This window comes from Cupressus sempervirens, chromosome 7 (genome assembly GCF_028749045.1).
Source record: "Cupressus sempervirens isolate cs-2001-9-10 chromosome 7, ASM2874904v1, whole genome shotgun sequence".
Taxonomy (NCBI): Eukaryota; Viridiplantae; Streptophyta; class Pinopsida; order Cupressales; family Cupressaceae; genus Cupressus; species Cupressus sempervirens.
The window spans coordinates 513,788,745-513,813,497 of record NC_143124.1 but is presented as its reverse complement, the minus strand read 5'-3'; the positions used below and the strand labels follow the sequence as shown (position 1 = coordinate 513,813,497).

At 36.8% G+C, this 24,753-nt stretch overlaps 1 protein-coding gene across 2 annotated transcripts in view; it reads right to left on the bottom strand.

Moving 5' to 3' along the window:
- The window catches only part of LOC149547785 (nucleolar protein), a 227,357-nt gene that overhangs the window by 162,480 nt on the left and 40,124 nt on the right, over positions 1-24,753 (bottom strand). The window lies entirely within an intron of this gene.

Here is a 24,753-nt window from a genome sequence, read left to right as displayed (position 1 = left end):
CCTAAGTTCTAAGTCCTAAATTACTTGCTATCCTACTCCTACTCCTATGGATGGAAGACTAGCAAATGGACTAGGATCGAACCTAATGAAAGCTAACTAGCAACCTCACTTCCACAAGTGCAATGATTCAAAGGAAAAATAAACTAGTTTGCCACACAAGGCTTCCCAACAAGCTGCTAAGATGCTAGTGGTCTAGTATTGATCCCTATCAAACACCTACTAATGCTACCATGCAACTATCCATCTACTTTACTCCTACTTAGCAACTTGAAATAAAATTTACTTCAACAACTTGAAAAGGAATCTACTCTAACTTTTTGGAAGTAGAAACCATGCAATAATACCAAAGGCCCTTAATCACCATGCAAGTCATAACAATGAGAAAGAAATAGCAAATTTTGGTATTATCTTATGCAACAATTTTCTCTGACCCTTACAAATGAGAGCAAATGGCCTTTTATAGATGTCAAAATTACAACTGACAGTAGAGATCAAAGGCAAAACCGACGATCCAGATTGAATCCTAGAAACTCTAATTAGGGTTGCTACCCCATCAGCCAATGAGAAGATGCCACCTCGTCAATGGACCAATGAAAAAAGTGTAAAAGTGGCAACCAATGAGAAGGCACCAAAATGGCGGCCAATCAGAAGTAGACAGTTGTCCTATTCTAGAAGAAAGAGAAATTGCCACTTGGGCTTACATTAAATAATCTTCTAATATGACTCTCCCCTTTTCTTTCGTTCTTTTAGCTAAGGCAATGAACCTAGCTAGTCTTTCGTTGATTTCTTCCATGGGAGGACAAGGTGTATACTTCATCTTGAGTTCAGCTGATTTCACCATGCTGCTTGTTGCTTGTAGTGTCTTCTCATGATATTTCTCATACTCCTTTGCGAATCCGATGAAAGCATTTAGGGAGGAAAGGGTGTTCAAATGTTTCTTCTTGATGGCAACCTTTCCTAGCTCATCCAATCTTGATCCAAGTCTTGTCTCATTGGTATCCTCTTCTTTGATGTCTTCAAAATCAAGCACCATCCCGACGTTGTTCATCATGGTTGAAATGGAAGTGTCGATGCTTGGGCTGTGTTGTGCCACTGATTCCCATATCTCTTCAAGTATTCTCAATTTGGTAGTCAAAGCGACAAACCAAGATTCAACCATACCCAATCGTCTCTCATCAACCAACCTGGCCCTTTGCAAAAATGCCTCCAGTAGCTCAATGAACGCCCGTAGCCTGGGAATAGCTAAATCTTTAATGGGAAGGAAATCCTTCCACTCTTCTTCAAATAATTTGAACTTGTCTCTAACAATCACTAATGACCAGAATGTCGAGATGAAGGCAAGAAATTTCACCCATCTTGGATTGTATCATGGATCTAATCCCTAACTTCATGTAGCTGAGCTGATATCTCTTCCATATTGCTCCTGCTGTCTTGAGGAAGGGCTGCCTAGTGCAACTATTGGATAGGCTAGTAATCTCTCCAATATTTGTTCTCGGCTTCCAACTTTACAATCCTTTCATTTGCCTTCCTCAACATTTCCCTAATTGAAGCTATACCCTCCCGAATCTCTTCACATTCCATATCATCCATGTTTCTTCCCAAGTTATGTTCCACTATTTCATATCCCTAGGCCGCAATTTCATCCACTACCTTATTGATTGTTGGTATAGCAATCTGAACCTTTCGGTGACCATCATTGTTGTTCCTAATTACCTTCACCACCGTCTTCGCCATTTGTTCCTAGTTCTCGCTATCACCTTTTTCTATTAATCCTCAGATGTCTTCCGCATTCGGGCAGTTACTACTTTGCCACTTGGCATGAGCATTTGCCTTAACCATATTGGTGTGGTGGATCTCTCCAAATCTGGATTTGGTTCGACTAACAAAGCATCACCAACGGTCTCAGGTGCCTAACTTATTGCCTCAATGTCGATCGGCCCATCTTCTTCTCCACTAGTTACTATCATATCATCTCCTTGTTGGTTTTCTGCAAGAGGGGAGTACTCGGTGCTCTCACTATAACCACTTGATTCTGAATTAGAGCTTACTTCCACTACGGCCCCTTTATCACTTGAATTGACCTCTTGGCTCCTAGCCTCAACTATGCTTTCTCTTGATGGAACTGTATGCTGTCTCTTGGCCGGAGGTTCCAAATGTTCTTTGCCCTTCTCTACCTCCAAGGCTCTCTTCTTGTCTCTGGCTGCTTCCTGTTGCCAGCTACTTCCTTCATTCCTCTGTCCGACTGATTCTGTTTGTCCCTCTTTTGGTTTCATCATCTCATAGGTAAGGGGAATCCTTTGCCTTTGTAGCCTCCTTAATCTTTCATTATACCATGACTCGGTATGCAATTCTACTGCCCTTGTGACTGCCTCCAAGGAAGGATCCTGATGGTCATCCCAATCGACAGGATTCAACTCTATTCATTCTACTGTATCATAATCTCCTCTCAACACATTACCATCACCTTCCAATTGATCGGGAATATCAAGGCCTCTCCATTTGATATCTCTCATCATGTTCACCGACAATCTTGAGAAAGCTAGCTTTCTCACATGAAAGTCATCCTTGGCCCAAAAGTCCTCTATAGTGGGAACATGCTTAAATTCATTTCCAAGAGATAGCTTGATAAGACCATTAGGATCAAACCCTTACCTTGCTCTATACCATCCTAGATGATACCATTCCAATTCTTTCTCTGCATCTGCAAAGGTGGCCTGATTGGGACAACTATCATTGCCAATTGCGAGTGAGAAGGTAATGCCTGTTTTACCTTCATTTCTCATTATTCTATCATAGTGCTCAAGTTGCCTAGCCAATTCCATCAAAACTACCTTGTCGAGAGGGTATCTTGGAAGCCTCTTGGGACAAATTGTACTCCCTGCTACTCTAATGTAGGTGAATTGTGGAAATTGGATGAACCAACTTCCAAAAAATTTTATCTTTGCCTCTGCTTCTGATGAATGTCTCTTAGCAGGTGTCCCTTGTAGTACCCTTACTGTCTTCATGGCAAAGGTGTCACAGAATATCTTGTAATCCTTGTTGTTGTGCAAATGGAGCTATGGATAGCATTCATGCACCAAATATTGCCTCGGCCCCTTGCCAACTTCTCCTAAAGCCTTAAGTCCCGGACTCTTGTACAATTTAGCTATTAGGTAAAAAAGATAGGATCCTATGTAAAATTGCCTTTGGTTTTGCACGGTTCTAAGTTGCAATTTCAGGTTCTCGCTTATCATCCTAGCCCAATCAAATTTTCTTTTCCCCTTTTCAATCTCATCAATGAAGAAATACATCCAGTTTTCAAATTGCATCTCCTGAGCTAGGCCCATGATCCAACTGAGAAGTACTATGAGATCTCCGTATTCTGATTTGAAGTCCACCATTGTAAGCCTCAATGATTTGTTGATGCCTTTCCTACCCTCGTGTAGCCAATTTTGCTTTAGATGTGTGAAATAGGCCTCCTAGTTTTCTTGAAATGATTTAGCCGCTTGATCCATCATCACTACTACCATGTTCTTGTACTGGGGAATGTTAAATGTTTCTTCGATTGCTTGTCCGCCAATGTTGGCCAACACCCTCTTCCCTTCACCAAATATGATGGACTTAATTATTAGATCAAACCGTGATGCACATTCCATAATCAACTCCGGACAAGGCAATGTGGGAGGAAAAGCTGCCGAGTGCACAATTCCGCTTTTGTATATCTTTTTTGCCAAGGGGGACTGTGCTTCTCTTAGTTTGTCCTTTATCCGTATCATGTCTACTGCACCTATATTAGTGTCGGTTATTCGCTTCATTTTCGAGAAGAAAGGTGTTTTGGACATCATATCCTCTTTGTCTTTCTTAGTGTCTGTCCCCTTAGGATTCTTCCTTGTACTAACATCCTCCATTTCGTCACCCTATTACGTGGACAATAGACAAGCAGAACCAAGGGAGTCAATTCTTAGACTAGAACGAAAGAAAGAAGTCAGCTTAAGGACCCTTTTCAACTCTAAATGATTAGAAGTCACCTCTACCAATGCCGGATCTTGACACTTTTGGAATTTAGGATCAGACTTTGAGAATTTTAAACCCTCTTGCAAATCAAAAATTTAAACATTTGAAACTATCCACCATTTGTCCACAAAAATCAGACTTTCCTCATGTATCTCCTCTCCAACCAAAATCGCCTAAGTCTGATATAAAAAGTACAGTCCCAAATGGAGAAAATCAGACCTTCATCATAAACCGCCTATGGCACAAAAATCAGATCTGCCTTCAAGAAAATGGCAAGAATGCAAAATTCTGCCTTCAAGCCAATTCGTCCAAGCAAGAAGGTGCCCTCTCTTAACAAAATATCGCCATATGTGGGAGAAATCAGTCTGCCCTAACAGAAACCGCCAAACAATGGAGGAGGGATCTGCTCTCTCAAAATCTTCTAACAATGAAAATTCTGCCCCAAGAGTAAAATCGCCAAGGAAGGAGAAAATCTGCCTTGCAAAATCACCAAAACAAGAAGAAGATCTGCTCTTGCAAAATCGCTCATACCATGGAGAGGAAAAAATGAGAAGCGAGGAGGAAATGGGAGAGAGGCCTCCTCTTATACCCAACTTTCTTACTCCCTCCAAGCTGGCCGACTTGGACCCTGGGAGCAAGAAAAACAATAATTAATGCAAAATTATGGCCCACAATTAAATACTTAGCTAAAAATTAACTTTGCCAAAATGAAAATTGCATTTTAAAATTGCTAATTAGTTTCAAATTGCAAAAAAAAATTAAACAATGCCTTGGGGGGTTAAATATTTCTATTTAATGAGAATTTAGTAATTAATATGTCATTAAAATTGGATTTTGGCTAACCAAAAGCCATTTTTCAATATTAAATTACCAATTTCATTAAAGGCAAAAAGTTTTCAAAGCAATTTTAATCTATTAAAGACAATTTTTGCAATTTTATATCCAAATCGATTTTGCTATGCCATTGAAAAAATTTTGACAAAAATAAAATTACCTCTAGAGTCTAAAATCGATTTTGCAATTTGACTTCATCTCCACAAAATTAATTTTTTTACCACAGAAAAACTTTAGATTGTCTAAAACTCAAGTCTAACAAAATTTCCCTTTTGAAAATTCTTCAAATTTACACAGTTATTTCCGGATTTTGAAAAAAAAACGTCTAAGTACAAATTTACAATTTTTATCCTGCCAAGCGTTGCCTATTGAACTTTGTCTGGCCTAAGGATGAAATTGGTTGTTCTAGAAGATCAAGCGAAACCGGGTGAAAATAAACTAAGTCTCTCCCACTGGCCTGAAGGTGTCTGAGACTCAAAATTTTCAAAAAAATCAAAATTGTTGGACAATCCAAAAATTTGCTAAGGCGATTAAAAAAGGGGGTCCCCAAAATTTTGGGGCGATGGTGTGAGAACCTCACAACACTTGGTTCTGCAGAGCCTAAAGTACAGGGGAAGAGGATCATAATCGATCATTCCCATTAGTTGGCCAAGTCAGTTGAAAAGGCCAAGCATTGAGTTAGGTAAGCTCATAGGAATTCCAATCTGTCGATTTGGGCACCAACACTACTGTAGGAGGCAATTGAGTCCAATATCTTACAATGAGGAACAGTTCTTCAAATATGTATTGGATGACTCCAATGTATAAGCTTTTGCTCAATGTACTCGGGTACTATGAATTAAGCAGCATTTCTTTTTCTAGTATCTGACTCTCTAACAATATAAATCATAGTTATAAGTTATTACTATGTCTAAGATTAAGTCATGTCCCTGCCAAAAACCAGGTGATCAAATCAAAGCATGAAATAGCCCCTCTTGGTTAACAACGAGAGCATAACTAACAACTTATGCCAAGCCAGCTATCGTTTAAAGAAAGAGTAATTCAATCGACCAGGGATGTCATGATTTAATATTATGTTTATGAAAGGAGGAAATAAATGAATAAAAAGTATTCATAATCTAAGGCGACAAAAGTCAATATAAGATTAATAAGTTCTAATTAAAAAATGAAACTTATTCTTTCAGCCACTTTATGTTTTCAAGTGCAGACACAAATGGAGATTATGATTATTATACAAGGTAAGAAAGAAAGTCAGTTTCAGGTTATGCATCAGTAATGAAGTCGACAGCAAAGATCATAATCAAAGACATTGATAAGCAGTTGTTACACTTTATATGACAAAGTGCAGGGTGTTTGTATTATTGATCATTAGAAAGAATGATGTGAGAGTTTTGACCCTGAGGATAAAACAAAAAGTAAAGATTCATTACTATCAAAATAGCGACAATCAATAATACAAAGGATTAGTTAGCATTTGCAAAAAAATTGATAATGGATATCAGACTTGGCAAATACCAATGAATTGATTATGCAAATGAATATCATGATATTGACAACCAATCCAACTGCCAAAGGATAATAGTGACTGTTGGACAAACAAGAGGTAGCAATAATTAAGAAAATACACAGTGATTAAGGATTCAAATCAAATAAAACATTCAGGCAGGATAGCGACAAAATGAAAAGAAAACACAGCAATTCTTAAAGAAATACGAATTCTTAAGACAACAATATATAATACCGAGAAATTTATGATATGCATTGGTTGACTTGCAATGCAAAGCAGAGGTAATTAATAAATTAGATGTGATTCAGAATAGTAATGTTGAGTACATAATGATCAAACCAACTAGACATGTCAGCAATGTATCAAAGACATCACATGCAGCAACTTTGTTGCACAGCGATTCCTCTTGTGTCATGTTGAAAACACAAAAAGGACTGTTGACTTCTTACATAGTAGTTTCTCCTAAACATGTGATGATTGGGCAGTAAGACAGGGAAGAAGTTAAGGATGGAGCAATTGTTTCCAAAAGTGGCGCTTGTGCTTGTAATAGACTAAGACAAATTAAAAAACAGAATAAAGGTTGTAAAGACTTAAAGGTTAAAAAATGAAGGAATGGAATCTTAATGTACCGCATAAGACACATCTGCCAAGTACTCAAAAACTCGTGAGCAGCAATTAGCATTGAAAAGGTTCGTTTGGCACAACATAAATGTATACTGATGAGACATGCCTTTGACATTGTGACTTATCATTTTAAATGAAAGGTATGAGAAGGCATTCACATTCATTCCAACATCATCATAGAAGGATCAATATGGAAAGGAATTGGAAATTGAGTTTATGCATTCTGTTACAGCTGATATAGAACATGCCCAAGTTTTGAAAAAACAATGGTTGGAGAGGGCTAAACAAGCTAAGATTGAGGTTCAACAAGCCAAGCTTCACCTTCAACATATGCATGATATTCTTCATTCCTTTGACAATGAGAAAAATGAGTTGCCTATCCCATGTTCATCATTCTCATTGATGACTCTCTTAGCGGGCCAGCAACTCGAGAGTTATCTATGTTGAGTACTGACAACATACATACCTCTTTCTTAAGTTTGTCACCTATTTCTCTTAATATGGAAGCAATATCCTTGTTGAATGGAGACTTCATGTAATGTCCCCTTTCTAGGATGACAAACATTTGTTCATGGATTGGCCTACTACTAGAGTTCCCATAGGTCAATAGAGTGTGTACGGGACTCATATAGGGCATATAGACCCAGACATGCACTTTTTAGGCCGGTTTGGGCAGTGAACAATAGGTTTCTAAATCTAGGAGGGATCCCTAATTTTTAGGGACTGATTGGGAGTTGCCTAGGAGGCTTCCAGAGACCACTGGGGCCATTTTGGAGACATTGGATGCATCTCATAATTTTTAGGAAGAACTCTCACTTCACTGACACACTTGAAGATGCACACAACAAAGGAGATTCATTAGTACTCAATTTCAGAGTAACTGACTCAATCTCCTACTTTTTAGGGGGCAATTCCTTGATTGTAGGAGATTCCTACCTTTTAAGAGGTTGTGATATTTTCCAGAGTTGAGGTTCTATGAGATCAACCCCTGGTCTCAATTTCAGGAGATTTGGGTGTGTTCCCTATTTTTTAGGAGTATCCCTAGATTTGAGGGTGAGACTTCCAGTTGGCCCACGTTGTCCGGCATCAGTCACAGGCAGGTGGCAAATTCAGTTTCATATTTTGAAGGTGTTTGGGTTGTTCTTTGGCTACTTGGGAAATATTTTAATATATTTAAATATTCTCCTAAGTTAGCATTTTAATAATTTAAATAAGGCAAAGTGTTTAGCCATTTTGGAGTAATAAGGAGTTTTTTGGCTCCATCTTGATCGATTTGCCTATGTGTGATAGCTCGTTGGAAAGAGCTCAGTCTCTACTATTTGATTATTACTTTTCGGGACCTATCTGATGCTTGGAGCTATTTTTCATTAATAAAGTAATGATTTCTTTCTATTCGGACAGCTTTATTGGGGAAAATAATGTTATATTATAAAGTTCAAATGAATTCCACTTTAGGGTTCTTTTAGAGTTCGAATTGCCTTGGAGAGGGGATATAAGGAGAAGGCAACCTAAAGGTGAGTATCTTTTATCATTTTGTCAACCTATTTTGAACACCATTGCTCTGGAAGAGCATTCCTCACCCAAGATGCAAACCCTAGTGCTGAGATTTGTTGGGACATAGCCCTCAACAAAATCAGATTTGAAGGTTCTTATGCATATAGTTTGATCAAGGCAGGGGATTGATTTCTAGTATTGCAATCACACTTTACAAGCAGTGGATTTTTCGAAAAGGCGGTCACTTTGATTTAGCCTGGCGTTTTTTTGGATGCCATTGCTCTAGAAGAGCATTCCTCAACGAGGACACAAACCCTAGTGGTGAGAGCAGATTTGTTGAGACGTGGCCCTCAATAAGATCAGATTCGAAGGTTCTTATGCATACAATTTGATCAAGGCTGGGGATTGATTTCTAGTATTGCAATCACACTTTACATGCAGTGAATTTTTAGGGAAGGCGGCCACTTCGGTTCAGCCTGGCATTTCTTTATAGCAGCTCACGTGAGGAATTATGGAGTGTTTATTTGCAGCAGACTAGAGTTGTTTATTGCAACAGCTTGGACTTTATCATTTGAACTTGTTTGGTTGTAGCTGGTTCCCATCTTCAGTTGACGTCAACCTTGTTTGAAGTACATATATATTGGTAATATTCTAAAATAAATCAGACTCAGCTGGTACAGTTTTAGAATCATTTCCAGATTAGTATGTATTGTTGCATATGATTTTTATCACTTCTATTTTATCAGTTACTATTATTTATTCATTGGAATACCTATATTCTATAAAATACAAAAAAAAACAACATTCTTCTGCAACTTCTATGTAGCTCTATAAGATCAAAGAAAAATCTACACGAAAATATAATTTATATAATTAAACATTATAGCAGCAGCAGAGCAAATATCCATTTGGGATACTTCACTTCATATTCTTTGATTCCTTATGGACTAGTGGTTGTTCTAGTTGAAATTATGTAGCAATGCATGATTTTGCATTGACTACAGTCTACAACAGTGATCCAGCAGTATAGAAATGTTGAGGGGTATTTCTTTTGGATAGAAATTGAGTGTGAAATGATTTTCTTTAGTTGGCATTGATTTGATGACATGTTTGATATCGTCTATGTTGCTGATCAGAGATATGACAGCAAGGTTTGGTGGCTATTTGTGTTAGTTTATAGGCATATGGGAGGACATCTTCACATTGTCTTGTTGTCCAACATGCATGGATGGATACTTCAGGGTGATTGGTTCACAAACTTCTTCTTCATCTCTTACAGTAGGTTCTGCATTTTGATATGCGAAACCAGGGACTCTAAAAGCAATATCATTGTTGCTTCTGCCTCTTCTTTCAGAATTCATAGAAGCCTATTTCAGTTATTGCAGACAGATTGGATAGAGATTTATGAAAATGATTTTGTTTCCTATCAGGTTGGTAATCTTTGGAAAGACACTATTCACCAAGAGGACAAGCAAAAAGTTCAATTTGGGCAAAAAACAATTCAGTCCTGCCATGACAATTTCTCTTTACAAATGTAGCATTTTGAAATTTTGGAATTGCACAACTGCAGATTCGAGCACTTTCAATCCAATCAGCTTTATGACAGAGCCATTCCTCATCTCAGATGAGGATGATTCTAGTTTGGTTAACCATTTGAGCATTGGTTGGGTATCCAAAAATTATAACTGCTTCATTTCAAATTGTACTCGTCTTTGGAACAACAGATTGGTATTCAGAGTCATTTGTTTTGGAGGAATGACAGATGTCAGGAATGAGATACTTTATGATGAATTTTTCAAACCTGTTCATATCATGCCTAGAATTGGGATCTTTAAAGGGCACTTCTCAATGCAGTTGACTGAATTTTTACAGTTCTGGATTTCTCTTCTTTCAGGTGGAGTTGAGGTCTCATGTGTGGGTGTTCAGGATAATGTTTGGGGAAGATCATGTAACAAATCCCTAGGTTAACTTGAAACCCTGGGATCCTACTAATTTTCAGTTTGACTCAGCATGGTGACCATGGGGTTACATTGGAATTGCTTGAGGACAAGCACTTTTGGAAGGGTGGATTGCAATGTCCCCTTTATAGCACTTATAGTATGATGTTGTCATCAGCCTATTTCTCGGCGGTCCCGTAGGCTAGCCAGGACATTTAAGGGACTTTATAGCCATTTGGCCTAAGGCAGTTTCAGTCACAGATCATTCTAAGGTGTTTGGATGCATTTCTTGAGATACTATTTATAGTAATGTTCAGGACCTTCAATAATGATGACATATTGATGGTAAGTGCTTAACAACAATACAAAAATTATATATCATTGATATAATTTATTATGCATTGATAAAAATTAGTTTATAAAGTTAAATATAAATATTCAACTTTATTAAAGTTGGTCTATAGTTAAGTGGGAAATATCTAAACTCTCTTTACTTAATAATATATTGGAGACATAAAATGTACGGGGACTTAAATTGAAGGGAAATTATTTTAACTGGCATGGGAAATATTTTTAAAAAACAATCACAAGAAAATAGGGGAAAACCAAAACCTCAAAAAAAGAAAAAGGCAACAAATGATTTTGTTCATCCCACATTCGCAAGGTGAGTGAACGAACTCATGATAGTGTCATAAAAACGATTGAAGTGGTCACTTATGGGCATGCTAGATGAAATAAATATTAATGAAATATTAGAGAGTTTTTCCAAAGGTTTGTGAGGACAAAATCCCTTGCAAATAACTATCTCTTCCCTGTTGGTAGACACTCAAGGGATTCAGTAAATGTTGTAAATAGGTATTAAATCATTCACCAAGGGTTTATTTGCTGGTATTGAACTTTGGTTTATATATAAGATTTCACGGGGAGTTTAAGAGGACATTTGGGCATATGTTTGCTATTGTTGGAGACAGACATAAGCTGCATTCAGAGATGTACATTGACTTACATATGCTGTGTCTTGAGCATCACAGTAGTGATCAAAACATGGGCTCAAGTAAAAATCTCACTTGCAAGAAAGCAGAAACGGACTCTGGGTTTGTAACTGTGCAAGCAAGGGAATCTAAAGCAGTAAAGGTTAGAGAAACAAATGTTATTATCAAAGGTATAAGAAGCCATGGAAAAAAATGAGAGCACTCTCAAACTTGGCAAGGGATTTTTTAGGAGATGAACTACAGTGGTAAGGTTGGATCTGCCTAGCTTGGAGGGTGGGAAAGACTTTTACTGAGAAGGCTAGACCTATACAAGTCATTTTAGTAAGCATGCATGAGAAACTTCTTTTAAAAAGCTTTTGTTTCTTTCTAGATGCAGACTTAACTGTTAGGAAACTAGAAGAAAGAAAGGAGGAAATGGAAAAAGTTCTGATGGCAAGAGAGCATAATTGTACAAAGGCAAAACAATTATTGCCCTTTTCGAGACTCATAGTAAGACATAGGAAATAGCAGGAATTTCTTCAATGGGCAGCAAAACAACAAAGCCAGCAGGACCAAGCATAGATGACGAGGTGATTAGGAGTCCAAATAAATAGCAATCAATGGCTTCCAGGATCTATTAATTTTAACTGTAGTGGTTATCCTTGGAGGGTGGACCTGGGCTAGGGCCTATTGTACAAGGAAGGGCCATTCTTTGTCTCATGGAAATTCATCAGCATAAAGGGTGCAAGACTCCTAAGTTTAAAGTGTACATTGAGTTGGTGCTTTGGAACAAGGCAGCAGCAAATGGTAAAGGACACGGTAGTATAATGGTCTTGGTGAAAGAGAGGACACGTTGTCCAGTTAGAAAAAGAAGATTCTAATAAACTATATATATGGGACAAAATCTCAGAATTTGGAAATAACATTAGAATTACTGCTTGTTACTTTGCTCCGCAAGCCTCAAGAACATACAAACATAATGGGTTAGACAGTAAGGACCCTTTTTCTAGCATTAAGGATATTGCTGAGTTTTCTCCGCAAGAAAAAATCCTCCAAATGGGAGACTTCAACACTAGGACAAGTAATGAGCAAGCCAATGTTCTTTGTTCTAAAGAGGACTGCAACCCAGCTTGGCTCACATCAGAAAGCAATCAGCAATCGCCAAGGTGCTCTGAGGACAATAAAGATGGCAATCACTTTGGGGATTAGTTTTTTACACTTTGCAGGTACTTTTGACTGAAACATTTGCAATGGTTTGGATGGATGGAAAAAATCAGGAAAATTTACTTGCAACCCATATAATGGGGCAAGTGTGGTTGATTATCTCATTTGTTCACAAAGCTTGATTGAAAAGGTAAAGTAAGTTTTGATTGATGAGCATATTTTGGAATTGAAATCAAATCATAGACGCGTCTATTTGTTGGTGGTAGTATCGCCAATCTGAAAAAAATGGGTTTTGCTATGTTTAAGGCAATGTATGAATAAATAAATTCTCAAGTACTGGTAGGGAGCCAACGATTGACACTCTTAACCAAACCGCCAGGTATTTTATATTGTGAGTCAGTAGTGAGAAGTTGAGAACAGAACTAGCATTGTATAGATACTAAAAGGAATGATGAGATATATCTCTTTGCCTATCCACTATATCATGTGTTCTATTTGAATTGATATGTTCTTCTATTCTATTTATATTATGTTTACTCTTATTTATAACCATATACCCCGAAGGGAGTAAACATTTTGGCGTCATTGTCTGATTGAACCTAGAGATCTAAAGGAAGGCCAACAGGTGGGAAGGCAGAATAATAGGCCACATTTTTTATCAAGTGTTGGTAACTAACAGTGATGTCGAAGAGAATAGGGAGGAAGCCTGGGAGGATCAAGTGAAAGAGGACTTCTTGTATGCGTGAGATATTTTGATTGGATAGTACGTGCAAGGTGAAGCTCGAGAGGGAGAAGCCCCTGAAGACACACTATGGGAGGAACTCGTAGTGTAGTCAACTATCTACAATCTCCTCCAAAGTATTCCTAGACAATTGGCTTGTAACCTAATTAAGGTGCAAGAACTATGAGAGAAAAAATGGATAAAGCAATGTTGACAACAAATACTACAACAATACAAGGAAAGGAACCAAAGGGAGGAGGAAAAGCGTGACACAAACAGACACTATACCTCTAACAATTTCATTAATTAATGCATCTTCTACCAAACAAAGGCAGAAGAAGACGCAATAGGAGAGAGAGGAGAAGCATCTGAGAAGATCTCTCTAAATCAAGAAGCGGAGTGAAAGGTGATGACAATTACAAAGAATCGTCGAGGAGTTTCAAATCCCATGATGATGAAAAAGTGTCAGCTAAAGCCGAAGAAGAGAGAAGCGGGAGCCCGCCAACAAGGAAGGCAAGACACAACGTACGTGGTGCGAGTGGGAGACAATTGCCAAGAACCCACCACTCACCAACAAGGTAAGAGAGAATCTTGCCGACCAAGTAAATAATCCATCCATACAAGCAGTGATAGATGAGGAAGAATTAGAGTCTGACACTATATAGTGTGACCCATCAATGTATTTTGCACATGACGTAGACAAAGTAGAGAGAATCCTCAATAGTGAGGTGCCTGAGCTATTTGAGGATGCTATGTTGGGCATTGAACATTTATTTATATCAAGGAAGTCGACGATAGAGGGGCTAGAACGAGAGACCCAAGGGGAATAAATAATAGGCACGAGAGAGGTGACCACGGTGTGGATGAGGCAGGGGGACGAGTGAAGGCTTGTGCTTGGTTGAGAGTGTGCATGAAGCACAAGGACGCCGAGAAAGAACCACACCATTCTAGTTTGACAAGAACAATGTCGACCAAGCCAAGAAGATGGTAAACACCCCAAAGAAGCAAAAGCTCCCTAAATTCACAGGGGATGGATCAAAGGATCATGTCTACCATTGCAAAATTTATGTGATGATATGAGAAGGTAATGGCGAGGATGACCACGACTATTGGTAGAAGGCACCCCTTGCCACTCTACAAGATATTGTGATCGACTAGTACATAGACTTACCAAGTGCATGTAGAACAATGTGGAACAACTTGCAGAGAGCATTCGAAGAAGAATTCAAGTTGCTACAAGACGACAACAAGATAGTGGCACGAATCCATTACGAGAAACAAGTGTAAAATGAGAACGTACGAACCTACAATCATAGGCAAAGATAGTTGCTTGGTAGGTTGAAAATCAGCCAACTAAAGGGTCGAAAAAGAGGTGGTTTATCGAAGGGATAATTCCTTCCTTGCAAAAGAAAATGTAGTATACCCCTCTAAGTACGCTAGTGCCTACAACCAAGCAATGCCCATTGAGAATGAGAACAAGACATCCCAAGGGAAGAAAAAGGCCACAGACAATGACGGTATGGGCAAAATCACCGATGAAGAATTTGAGATCATAAAAACCCTCAGAAGAGACATGATTCAAATGATGGAGCCAAGAACCAAGAAAGGAAAGTACCAAGGATGGCATAGAGTTGTTCTCCAGCAATCACAAAGTCGAAGGCCATGCAAAGGTGAATTGTGCAAAGAACCCATTTTGCAAAATTTGTCAAGTACTAAAACACTCGATTGAGGAAAGTTCGTACAAATTAAAGGCAAGAAGCACAGAAGTGCTCTTTGTCCAAGGAGACCAGGCAACTCCACCTGTTAGTTCCCAAAACCGCAGATTGGAAATCCAAGATCCTACCACTTTTCCGATAGGATTTCTCAATCAGTTATGGCCAACGAACGGGAATACTTCTCGATTCCCCTGCACTTCAAGCTCCACTACACCCAGGCGGGTAAACCTTCACCTCAAACGCTGACTATCTAATTCAAGGCTTTTATATAGCGAATTTAAACTTTGGAGTTCTTCGGCATGAAATTGGATGCTGAATACTTGATAATTGAATGTTTTGTATAAATTTTTTTAATCATGAATTTGATGCTTGTAGAAGGAATATACATAGATTTTCTGACTTCAATAAAAAGACCAATGCCTCTACTCATCCGGGCTATAGAGTCAACTTTAGTGAATTTTCACGTACAACTTCATAATGTTTTATACACTTTACTGCCAACAATTAAATAATCAAGACGCAACAGATCAAATATTATGCCATCTTAAATTAGTCCAGATTGAATTTTTACTCCTCTACTAGGGAGACAAACTGGACACAGATGCGGAAACAATTATTTATTTCACAATATCTGCGATGATCAAACTTAAAATGCTAAATGACCATGTCTACTTATACTGATATTTAAATTGATGCAGAATTCCAAAAAATAATTACAAAGGACGATTCGCCTGCAGTTTAAATCTCCATGCCATTCAAAAATAAACAAAAGACATTTTATTTTATTTTATTTTTTAAAATAATGGAATTTATATTACAAAGACATATTATACTTCTTATCCCTCCATACAAATAATTAAAAAAATATAAAATACTCCTTAGAGTGTAGGAATGTAATTGTTCGTATCTTACTTGTTATTCAAAAATGAAATAGGTTTTATATCTTATCCATTATAAGATGCAACTTTTCAAATTAGAAGTCATGTCTCATGTCTAAGTTATATCGGCACCTTTTCATTTGTTTTTTAACCAATTATTTTCGTAACTTTTAATCTAGCTTTAATAGGTGACATGAAACATTTTCACTACTATGTTATTGCTAACTCCAATATTATTTTATTTCACCGTTTAACAGGTCGACTTCATTATTCCCATCGCAATGGCACTTTATTCAATTCTAGTTCATTGATCTCTAATATTGCATGGTTTTCCAAACATACCTGTCCCAATCAATATAGCTATTCTTTGAATACTTTCAAAAATAATAAACTGATTAAAACGTGTCCTTTGCCTTGCGAATTCGACCCAGAGCTTCAGCTTCACTTGCAGTTTCTGGTATGTTTAAAGAACCCCTGATCTCAGAACTGAAAATACACAAAAATGGATTACATGACTTCTCCTCTGCTAATGTTGAAGGTACCACAGTGTACTCATGCCCACAAAAACTACGCACATAGTCTGGCAATGATGCTATTTTTGAGAGTGAAGACCACATCCATCACATATATCGGCTCCAATATTATCTGAATATGACCTTATATCAATAAGTGATTATCGCAGCTAACTTCTTCCTCAATGCTTTTGATTATTGCCGTAAACTTGTAATTATTTTTGGGTAGATTGTATTAAGCAATTCATTGCATACAAAGAGTTGATTGAGCGTTCACCATTTGCATATATTCCTACAAATGAGAATTCTCAAATATATTATATGCATGTCTATTTCCGAATCCGTTGGCTGGAAACGCATAATGGGCAATACGAACTTGAACATATTTTTTGCATATGCTCATTCAATATATAATATTTCATCTATAGCATCAGCGGCTTGGGCAGTTCATGAGATTTTCTTCCATAATCTGATGACGCTTAAAGAATCCTTAGTATCACCAGCGCATTGATTGAGCAGTAGGCTTAACTCTTTAAAACCAAAAAAAATACAAAATTATTGAAGTGAGACGCTTTCTCAGCACCACCTTTTGTATTGGGACAATCCCTTCTCTTCATATACTTTCTGACATTAGTTGTATTTATCTCCATTACAGTTCTAAACAAAATCAGGAAGAGAGACTGATAAGTCAGTACAACAAGATTGGCTGATGGTATCAATGCTCGAGACCCATAGTATGAATAGGTGCCAATCTTTTTTTTGTCCCAAATTCTGAAGATCTTCAGACCTCTATATTATTTTTGCATTATCTCAACGTAAGTATTTCTTTGATTCTTTCTTCATACATTCAGATTTGCATGTTGACTAATTGACGTGTAAGTTGGCCTGGATGGTGCCTGGCTATAGTTCTTCTCAATGCAGCATTGAAGTTATGAGTGAGTTTTGTTTTCTGAATATCCACCTGTAGTTGAGATCATTTTTCCAACCTGCCAATTTTTGAGAAAGAGCTATGAGCTTGTCTTGCTGTTTAAAAAATGGATGCCAAAATTTGGAAAATTTGAGCACCATCACCACCAACAACACCACCAAGGCGAACTACAAACTCTAGTGAATTGTTGAGCTGATACTGCAAAACTGGCAAGGGAACAACAGTAACAATACCAACAATACTACACCCAGTTACTAGATCTAGTAAAATGTAAAGGGGTAACCTATGATCCAATGTTAACTGACAAGTGGGGTCACTTCACGCACAAGATTGTTAAACTGGGTAGGGGAGTGGAAGTTTGACGCACATGTAGTGTAGTCCAGAGAACCATGAAGACATCGATTGTCTAAAGAAAAAAGGGGTAAATATGTTGGACATAAAAAATTATGGGTGGATAGTGGTGATCACGAGGCTCTAAGCCAAGAAGGCAACATACCCTAACACCTACACAGAAAAGGAAAGATTGAGGTAAGCCAAGATTGATATTAAACGGGTGATAGAGAAAGAACAAAAAACTTCACATGATAATACTATCAATACCCCCCTATGGTTGGAGTTTGAAAAGATCATGATACAAACTTTGCAATACATGGGACTCCTTACAGATAAACAAGAGGTCCACCTAAGGGTGAGTATCATAAGGGATGGGTATGTGAACTATATAAGGAAGAATAGAAGTTTTTATCCCTATATTCATCTAATAGTTGATCCTAAATGATACCATATAACCATGAGCATTGAACAGTTATTAATCTGATTGTATAAAAGAATGGTAGATAAATGTGAGTCACTTTTGCTAAAATATGTTTTGTAGTCATGTGATCTCCTTGACACTATTTCTAATTATTATACTCTTTGTTCATGAGTCCTTAGCCTTGCAATTGGTTGGTTAATACCACCGATTATTCAACTATTCTATGGCACTCTTGAGCACTCCATATCTAAAGTGAATATATGAAGAAATAGATTGACTCCCATCCAACCACTTGACCTATATTCCATTAATTAGTGCAAGTAAGGCATATTGAATTAGGGAATCATTCTAATTAACCAAATATGTTAGACAATTACTCCATATTAACTGTCAGTATTCATAAATACTAGAGAAAAGCAAACCATCAAGTGATGTACATTCCCTAACAAAACAAAGGGCAATGTTTTTTAGGCCCTTCCATGAGAACCTTTCTCTAATCTATTTGTAGGTTTTAAAGTATCCCATATGTCTTGCCAATGGTGTCTCACAAACAACTCTAAGAATCTTCTCCTTTACTTTTGATTCAAGCACTAGGTAGATTTTCTAAAGTAAATGATGTCATCCACTGCCTTGTTTTGGTCATCCTGAATTCATCTGTCCATTAGTTCACATGCAAAGGTGTTCTTCGAAAATTCTAATAGTGGGTGTGCCTTCCAATCAACTGAAATTTTTTATGATGAGCAAATAGATGGTTTCTACAATAGGGCATCAACAACCACATTCTTCTTTCCTTTTACATAATCAAAATTTAAAATAGTATGTTTGGATCTTAATGTTGATGTTTTGCCCCAAAAAATTAGATAAACAACAATAAGAAAAGTAGAAAAAGAAGGCACAAAAGATGCAAGAAATTATCCTAGGAAGACCCTTCCACTTGAAGGGAAAAACCCAGCCACACCACCAAAATATCTCTTATATTCATAGAAAATTGTTCAAGTACAATGCTTTTCAGTTGATATCGTACATAAAGTAATCATACAAATATATAGAATTGAGAGACTCTTCACATCACAATAGAAGGTCTCTTCAATTTCCAAAAACAAGCCTCTTCATATTTCATACGCATGACACATCTTTTTATATAATATTATCACAAATGTCGCTTTTAGCTAAAGATGACTGTAATGGTGATAACGGTCATATTTCTATTTCATAAAAACAGAGATAAAGATCTCTATCGCAGCTACAAACTTTAACACTCCCTCTTAGCAAGAGAGAGATCTTTAGTATGGAAGGCACAAATAGCTGCAACCAAAAATGTCAATGATAATTCTCATTGCATGAATTCTCATTTAGAACATGTTATCTCAGCATAGCATTATTCACCATATAAGCATGTAAAATTAAAGTCATGGAGTCACACACAACTTCCACCATGCCTACTCACAAAGGCTTGCCCATCATACCTACTTGCAAAGGGTGGAACAAGGGCTCTCATCTCAGACCTCTCCAAGAGAAGAGTGCATTTCCACCATGCCTATTTGCAGAGGGTGGTCCAACATACCTATTTGAGAGGGTGGAACGAGGGCTTTCACCTCAAACTTCTCCCAAAGAAGAATGCATATCCACCATGCCTACTTGCAGAGGGTACTCTGCCATACCTACTTGCAGAGGGTGGAATGAGGCCTTTCACCTCAAACTTCTCCCAAAGAAGAATGCATTAACAGTATGTATATTAAAATAAGGTTGAGATTCTTTCTCAACAGAGATTCCCTTTTAGTCAGGACAACTTGATCACCACAATAAGATAGTTGATTCCAATTTGAGCATACATGGAGCTTTAGCAGTTACACTATCACATAAGCTTGCAAAGAATTAGACATCTCCCTCTGTCACATAGCCTCCCTCTAAAGCTGAAATTTGCTTCATATGATCTTCCTCTTTTAATGAAGATATGCTTTCATCAATTATGTCCAAGGCTGCAACAACATCCCCATATAGTCTGCATGAATTTGTACATAATCTCTCACCATCCATTAATCCAGCCTGCAACAAAGAGATTAATAATAATCCATAAAATTAACCTATAATAAAGAGATAGAGATCAATGCTAAAAGAAAACATTATTTCCAGTGTTATAAAAAAAATATGATCAATATTAAGATAGGACCACAAAATACATATTTCTTTCTATTCTGGATGGACAAGAACATTCTCACGCTAGGGGTCTTTGTATTCTAGCTGCCAAAACTACCACAACATTCTACATGTTCAAAATGGGTGTAATGCCATAAGGGTAAGCAAGTGCAATTTTGAGCCCCTATGTGGTTACATAGGAATCATCAATTTGCATTTGATGAAGTTTTGATTCAACGTATACTCATGGCAATTCGATACCAAGAACAATTATTTTTGGAAAACATCATCTCAATCTCAAGGCAAAAGAGCCGACAACAAATCCACCAATGACGCCATTCCAGAAACCCTGCTTGCTCCGGAGTTGATGAACAACATGGTTGGAGAAGATGGTCCTTCTAATAGTGGCAAAGGTGAGGTCATAGTTTCCTATGAGGTGAAGAGTGCACTGGAGACTAGGCAGTGCCACATTGTGCTCCACTTTGGGCACATCATGCCACCTTGTCACCACTGCCTCCCCAAATGCTCCTATCCACCCCTCCACTCAATGTGCCTACGATCAGTCTAAACTCTAGACTTTTCTTCATGTCATTGAACGTCTCTAATCCATTTCTATCCAGTCACCTATAGTGCCCATTCATAAATCTCTGCTCTGATTTCAAAACACAGACACACTAAAGATAAAAGACCGCCACCATTCAAATTGGCCAAGGAAGCCGTCAAGTCATAAGAATAATGTATAGAAAAATACACTCCATAAAAAAGAAAGCACACAAACCACAAAGGCTCAAAGAATAATAAAGCACAACATGATGGAGACAATAAATAGAAAAATACAAAACTTAAATATGAACCCAACAACATGGTAACAAAATTGACAAAAAATAGTGGAGTATGATAAAAGACTAAGATAAATTAAGATATCAGATGAAGGAAGAAAACTTCAAATATTGACAAAGCACAACAAGAGCAACAAAACAGAGTCATCGAATATCAGAGACATGAGAAGACAATATGAAATACAAACCAATATGCAGGAATAATCACCAAAAATTGCACAAAGAACAATCAAAGTTCAACCTCCTTCGAACATTAAAAACAATATTGTCGATGCCAAAGATAATAGCATTAAATAATAAATTGAGTTTGCAGAGACAAATATCATACAAAACACGGGAAAAAAAATTAATTGACGCACATGAATAATAGTCTTCCCACTGAAAATACCGACTCACACATAAACTTCTCAACATGAAGAGACCAACGCATAATTGCAAGATGATCTATAGGAGGTCAAGAGGTGAATTGTAAATGTGATGAAAATGAAGCAAAACTGAATGACCATACTATGAATAAAAAGAATAACAAGTCGTGATGGAGAGAAAGGGTTCCAACAGAGCATACTAACTAATGAAAAGTGAGCATTAAAAAAAATATAACAGACACCACTTTAATCACCATGAAAATTATAAATAAAGATTTCCAACGAAGAGTGATAACTCAGAAGAATGGGCATCCACAATGCCACTTCATCTCAAGGAAACATACGAGTGTCCCGATATCATAATGAAACATACGAAATACACCAAACATAAGCAGTCTTACAAGCCAACAAAAAAATAGAGGTGAAACTCATAGTCACCAAGATAGAAATGATGAAGAGAAATAAATACACCAAGTTGAGCTCTTCAAACGGACAAAGATAGAGCAAGACCAAAGATGAGAAATTACAATGAATGGTCATTAATTTAAATTTGAACCAGAGGTAACAAGAGTTGTATCACTACTACTATTTTCAACACTCCTATATTTCTAATATCTAACTAGGCTCTAATACCATGTTAATATTTTGCCCCAGAAAAATAGAAAAATAGCAATAAGAAAAGTAGAGAAAGAAGGCACAAAAGACACAAGAAATTATCTTGGGAAAACCCTTCCACTTGAAAAGAAACACCCAGCCACACCACCAAAATATCTCTTTTATTGATATAAAATTGTTTTTCACTTGATATTGTACATAAAATCACTTGGTATCATACATAAAGTAATCATACAAATATATAGAATTCAGAGACTCTTCACATCACAACCAAAGGTCTTTTCAATTTCCAAAAACAAGCCTCTTCATATTTCATACGCATGCCTCTTCGCATGATACATGACACATGTCTTTTTATATAATATTATCTCAAATATTATCACAAATGTCACTTTCAGCTGAAAATGACCATCACGATGATAACATTCATTTTTCTATTTCATAAAAATAGAGATAAAGATCTCTATCACAGCTACAAACTTTAAGACTTAAAAACCTGTTTTTGTTTTTTAATTTGCTAAGTCTTTGCCATGTACACTTTGAATCCACCTTTGTAAACTATGAATCAACTTCTCTTTATCATAGTGTTGTCACCACTAATTTCATATCTCCTCTAAATTTTCAATGATAGTAAAATATTTCTCTTCCTCTCTAATTCATATTGTTTAGCCATTTCTATTAGAATATTTTTTGCATCCTAGGCTCTTGCTATATTTAGCTCGTTTTTCTAGAACCTTAGTTAATGGTCATTTAGGCTCTATTCTAGAGTTGTCTTAATCAGTTATATTTTAGACGATGTGTTTATTTAGACAACTTTTCTTTTTAGTTAACGTTTTTTGTAGTATTTGCAAACTCTATGCATTGGTGTGTATTGTTAATATAATCATTCCATTTTTTTAAAGTTTCATGGTATCAGAGTGAGTCAATGGGATTTCTTAAAGTTCGGCAAATTGTTTAAGAAAAAGTTGAGCCTCGGTTGACCAAGATTTTTTCCAGAAATTTGTTTTTAGATTTTTTAAATTAAAATCATTGGAGGTATTTTAACAAAATTTTGTGGTTTGTCTTTTAATATATCTGCTGAAAATTGCAAGCCTAGGTGAGGATTTTGATTGCGCAATATCTAAATTTTTGTGGTTTGCCTTTTAAGATATTTGCTGAAAATCGCAAGCCTGGACGAGGATTTTGATTGCACAATATCTAAATTTGAGCAAAGGTCTCAGATTTTTTAGTTGTATGTACTTGCATATTTTTGCATGTTGCTTGCATGTGTTATTTACAACGCGAAGTCTCGTGTTTTGTCGCATGAAGGTTTCCCCTTACGGGTTTTAATTAAATTTTCCCTAAACAAAAATTTGATAGGTTTTCAAAAAAAAATCTTTAAAAAATCATGTAGGGTTTTAATAATTTTTCCTCAAAAATTAGTTGGAGGGTTTATTAAATTTTCCTCAAAAATTAAGGGTTTGCTCTTGTATGACCTGGTCAGGGTTCTTGTAGTTTGGGAGGGCTCTCTGGTTTCTATTGGGTTTACTGTTTTTCCTTTAAAACAATGTTTATTATGCTTATCCATGTCTTGGATTCTGTGCTAGCTATTTGTTTGGTTTCAGTCGATTTTTTCTCCTTAAAAATCATAGTTGATTTCTATAATTCACGAAGTTCGTGTGGGATTTATGTTAAGGATTCTTGTTTCTGAGCTTTTCACCAATTTTTTTTCCATAAACATCGATGCTTTGTAAACTTCAAATCATGGTATCTTGCAGTTTGTTTTGGGCATCCTACTCATCTACCAAAGTTTGGAGAGTTTGTCAATTTTTCTTCAAAATGATGGCAGTTGTTCTTAGTGTGTGTCACTGTCTAGAGTGAAGGACAATTATGTTATCTAACATCCGGTTGGATGTTTTGTGATGATTTTTTATCAGAAGCTTTGCGAATTCTGGGAGGGTCAGGGGCAAACACATCTCAATGGCAGAGTCAATGGCAAACTCTTGTCTCTAGTTGTAGACCATTTTGATGGAGACAACCTTCTCTGTTTTTTTCTAGGCTGCTCCTGGTTATCGCCAATCTATAGATACAGGGAGGGTCTTGAAGCAGCAAAATGTTCTGACGACTTTATGACCAAAAGACATATACAATCTCTTACAAGATAGTTAATAAAATGACCATTGAGGGTATTAGAATATTTTTAGTATCCTAGGTTCTTGCTATATTTAGCTCATTAATCTAGAACCTTAGTTAATGGTCATTTAGACTCTATTTTAAAGTTCTCTAAAATAGTTCTATTTTTAGATGGTGTCTTTATTTAGACAATTTTGTTTTTTACTGTTTTTTATAGCACTTGTAAACTCTACCTATTTGTGTGTATTGTTAATACAATCATTTTGGTTTTTTTAAAGTTTCCAATTCATGGTTCAGCCTGCTCTAGTTATAACACTGGTACTATCATACTTTCTTTGTAATGAGTGTGCTTCATTTGGCATTATGTTTTCCATAACTTTTGCAAAGTGGGGCTCAAAGGCATTTAGAACTACAATGTGCCCATAGAATTAACAAAGGGGGAAGAAGCTATTAGGTATGGAGCAGAAACAACCATAAAGAGAACAACCCTTGAGTGGCCTTTTATAAAAGGTTGTTATGTCATAACTGTTTCCCTGCTTTTTCTATTTGGAAGGATGTCTGACTAATTAGTAACAATTCCTAGGTTTGGGTAGAAATAGATTGTATACATTTGTCTGTATGTAACCTGATAATTTAAAAACCATTCTATAACAA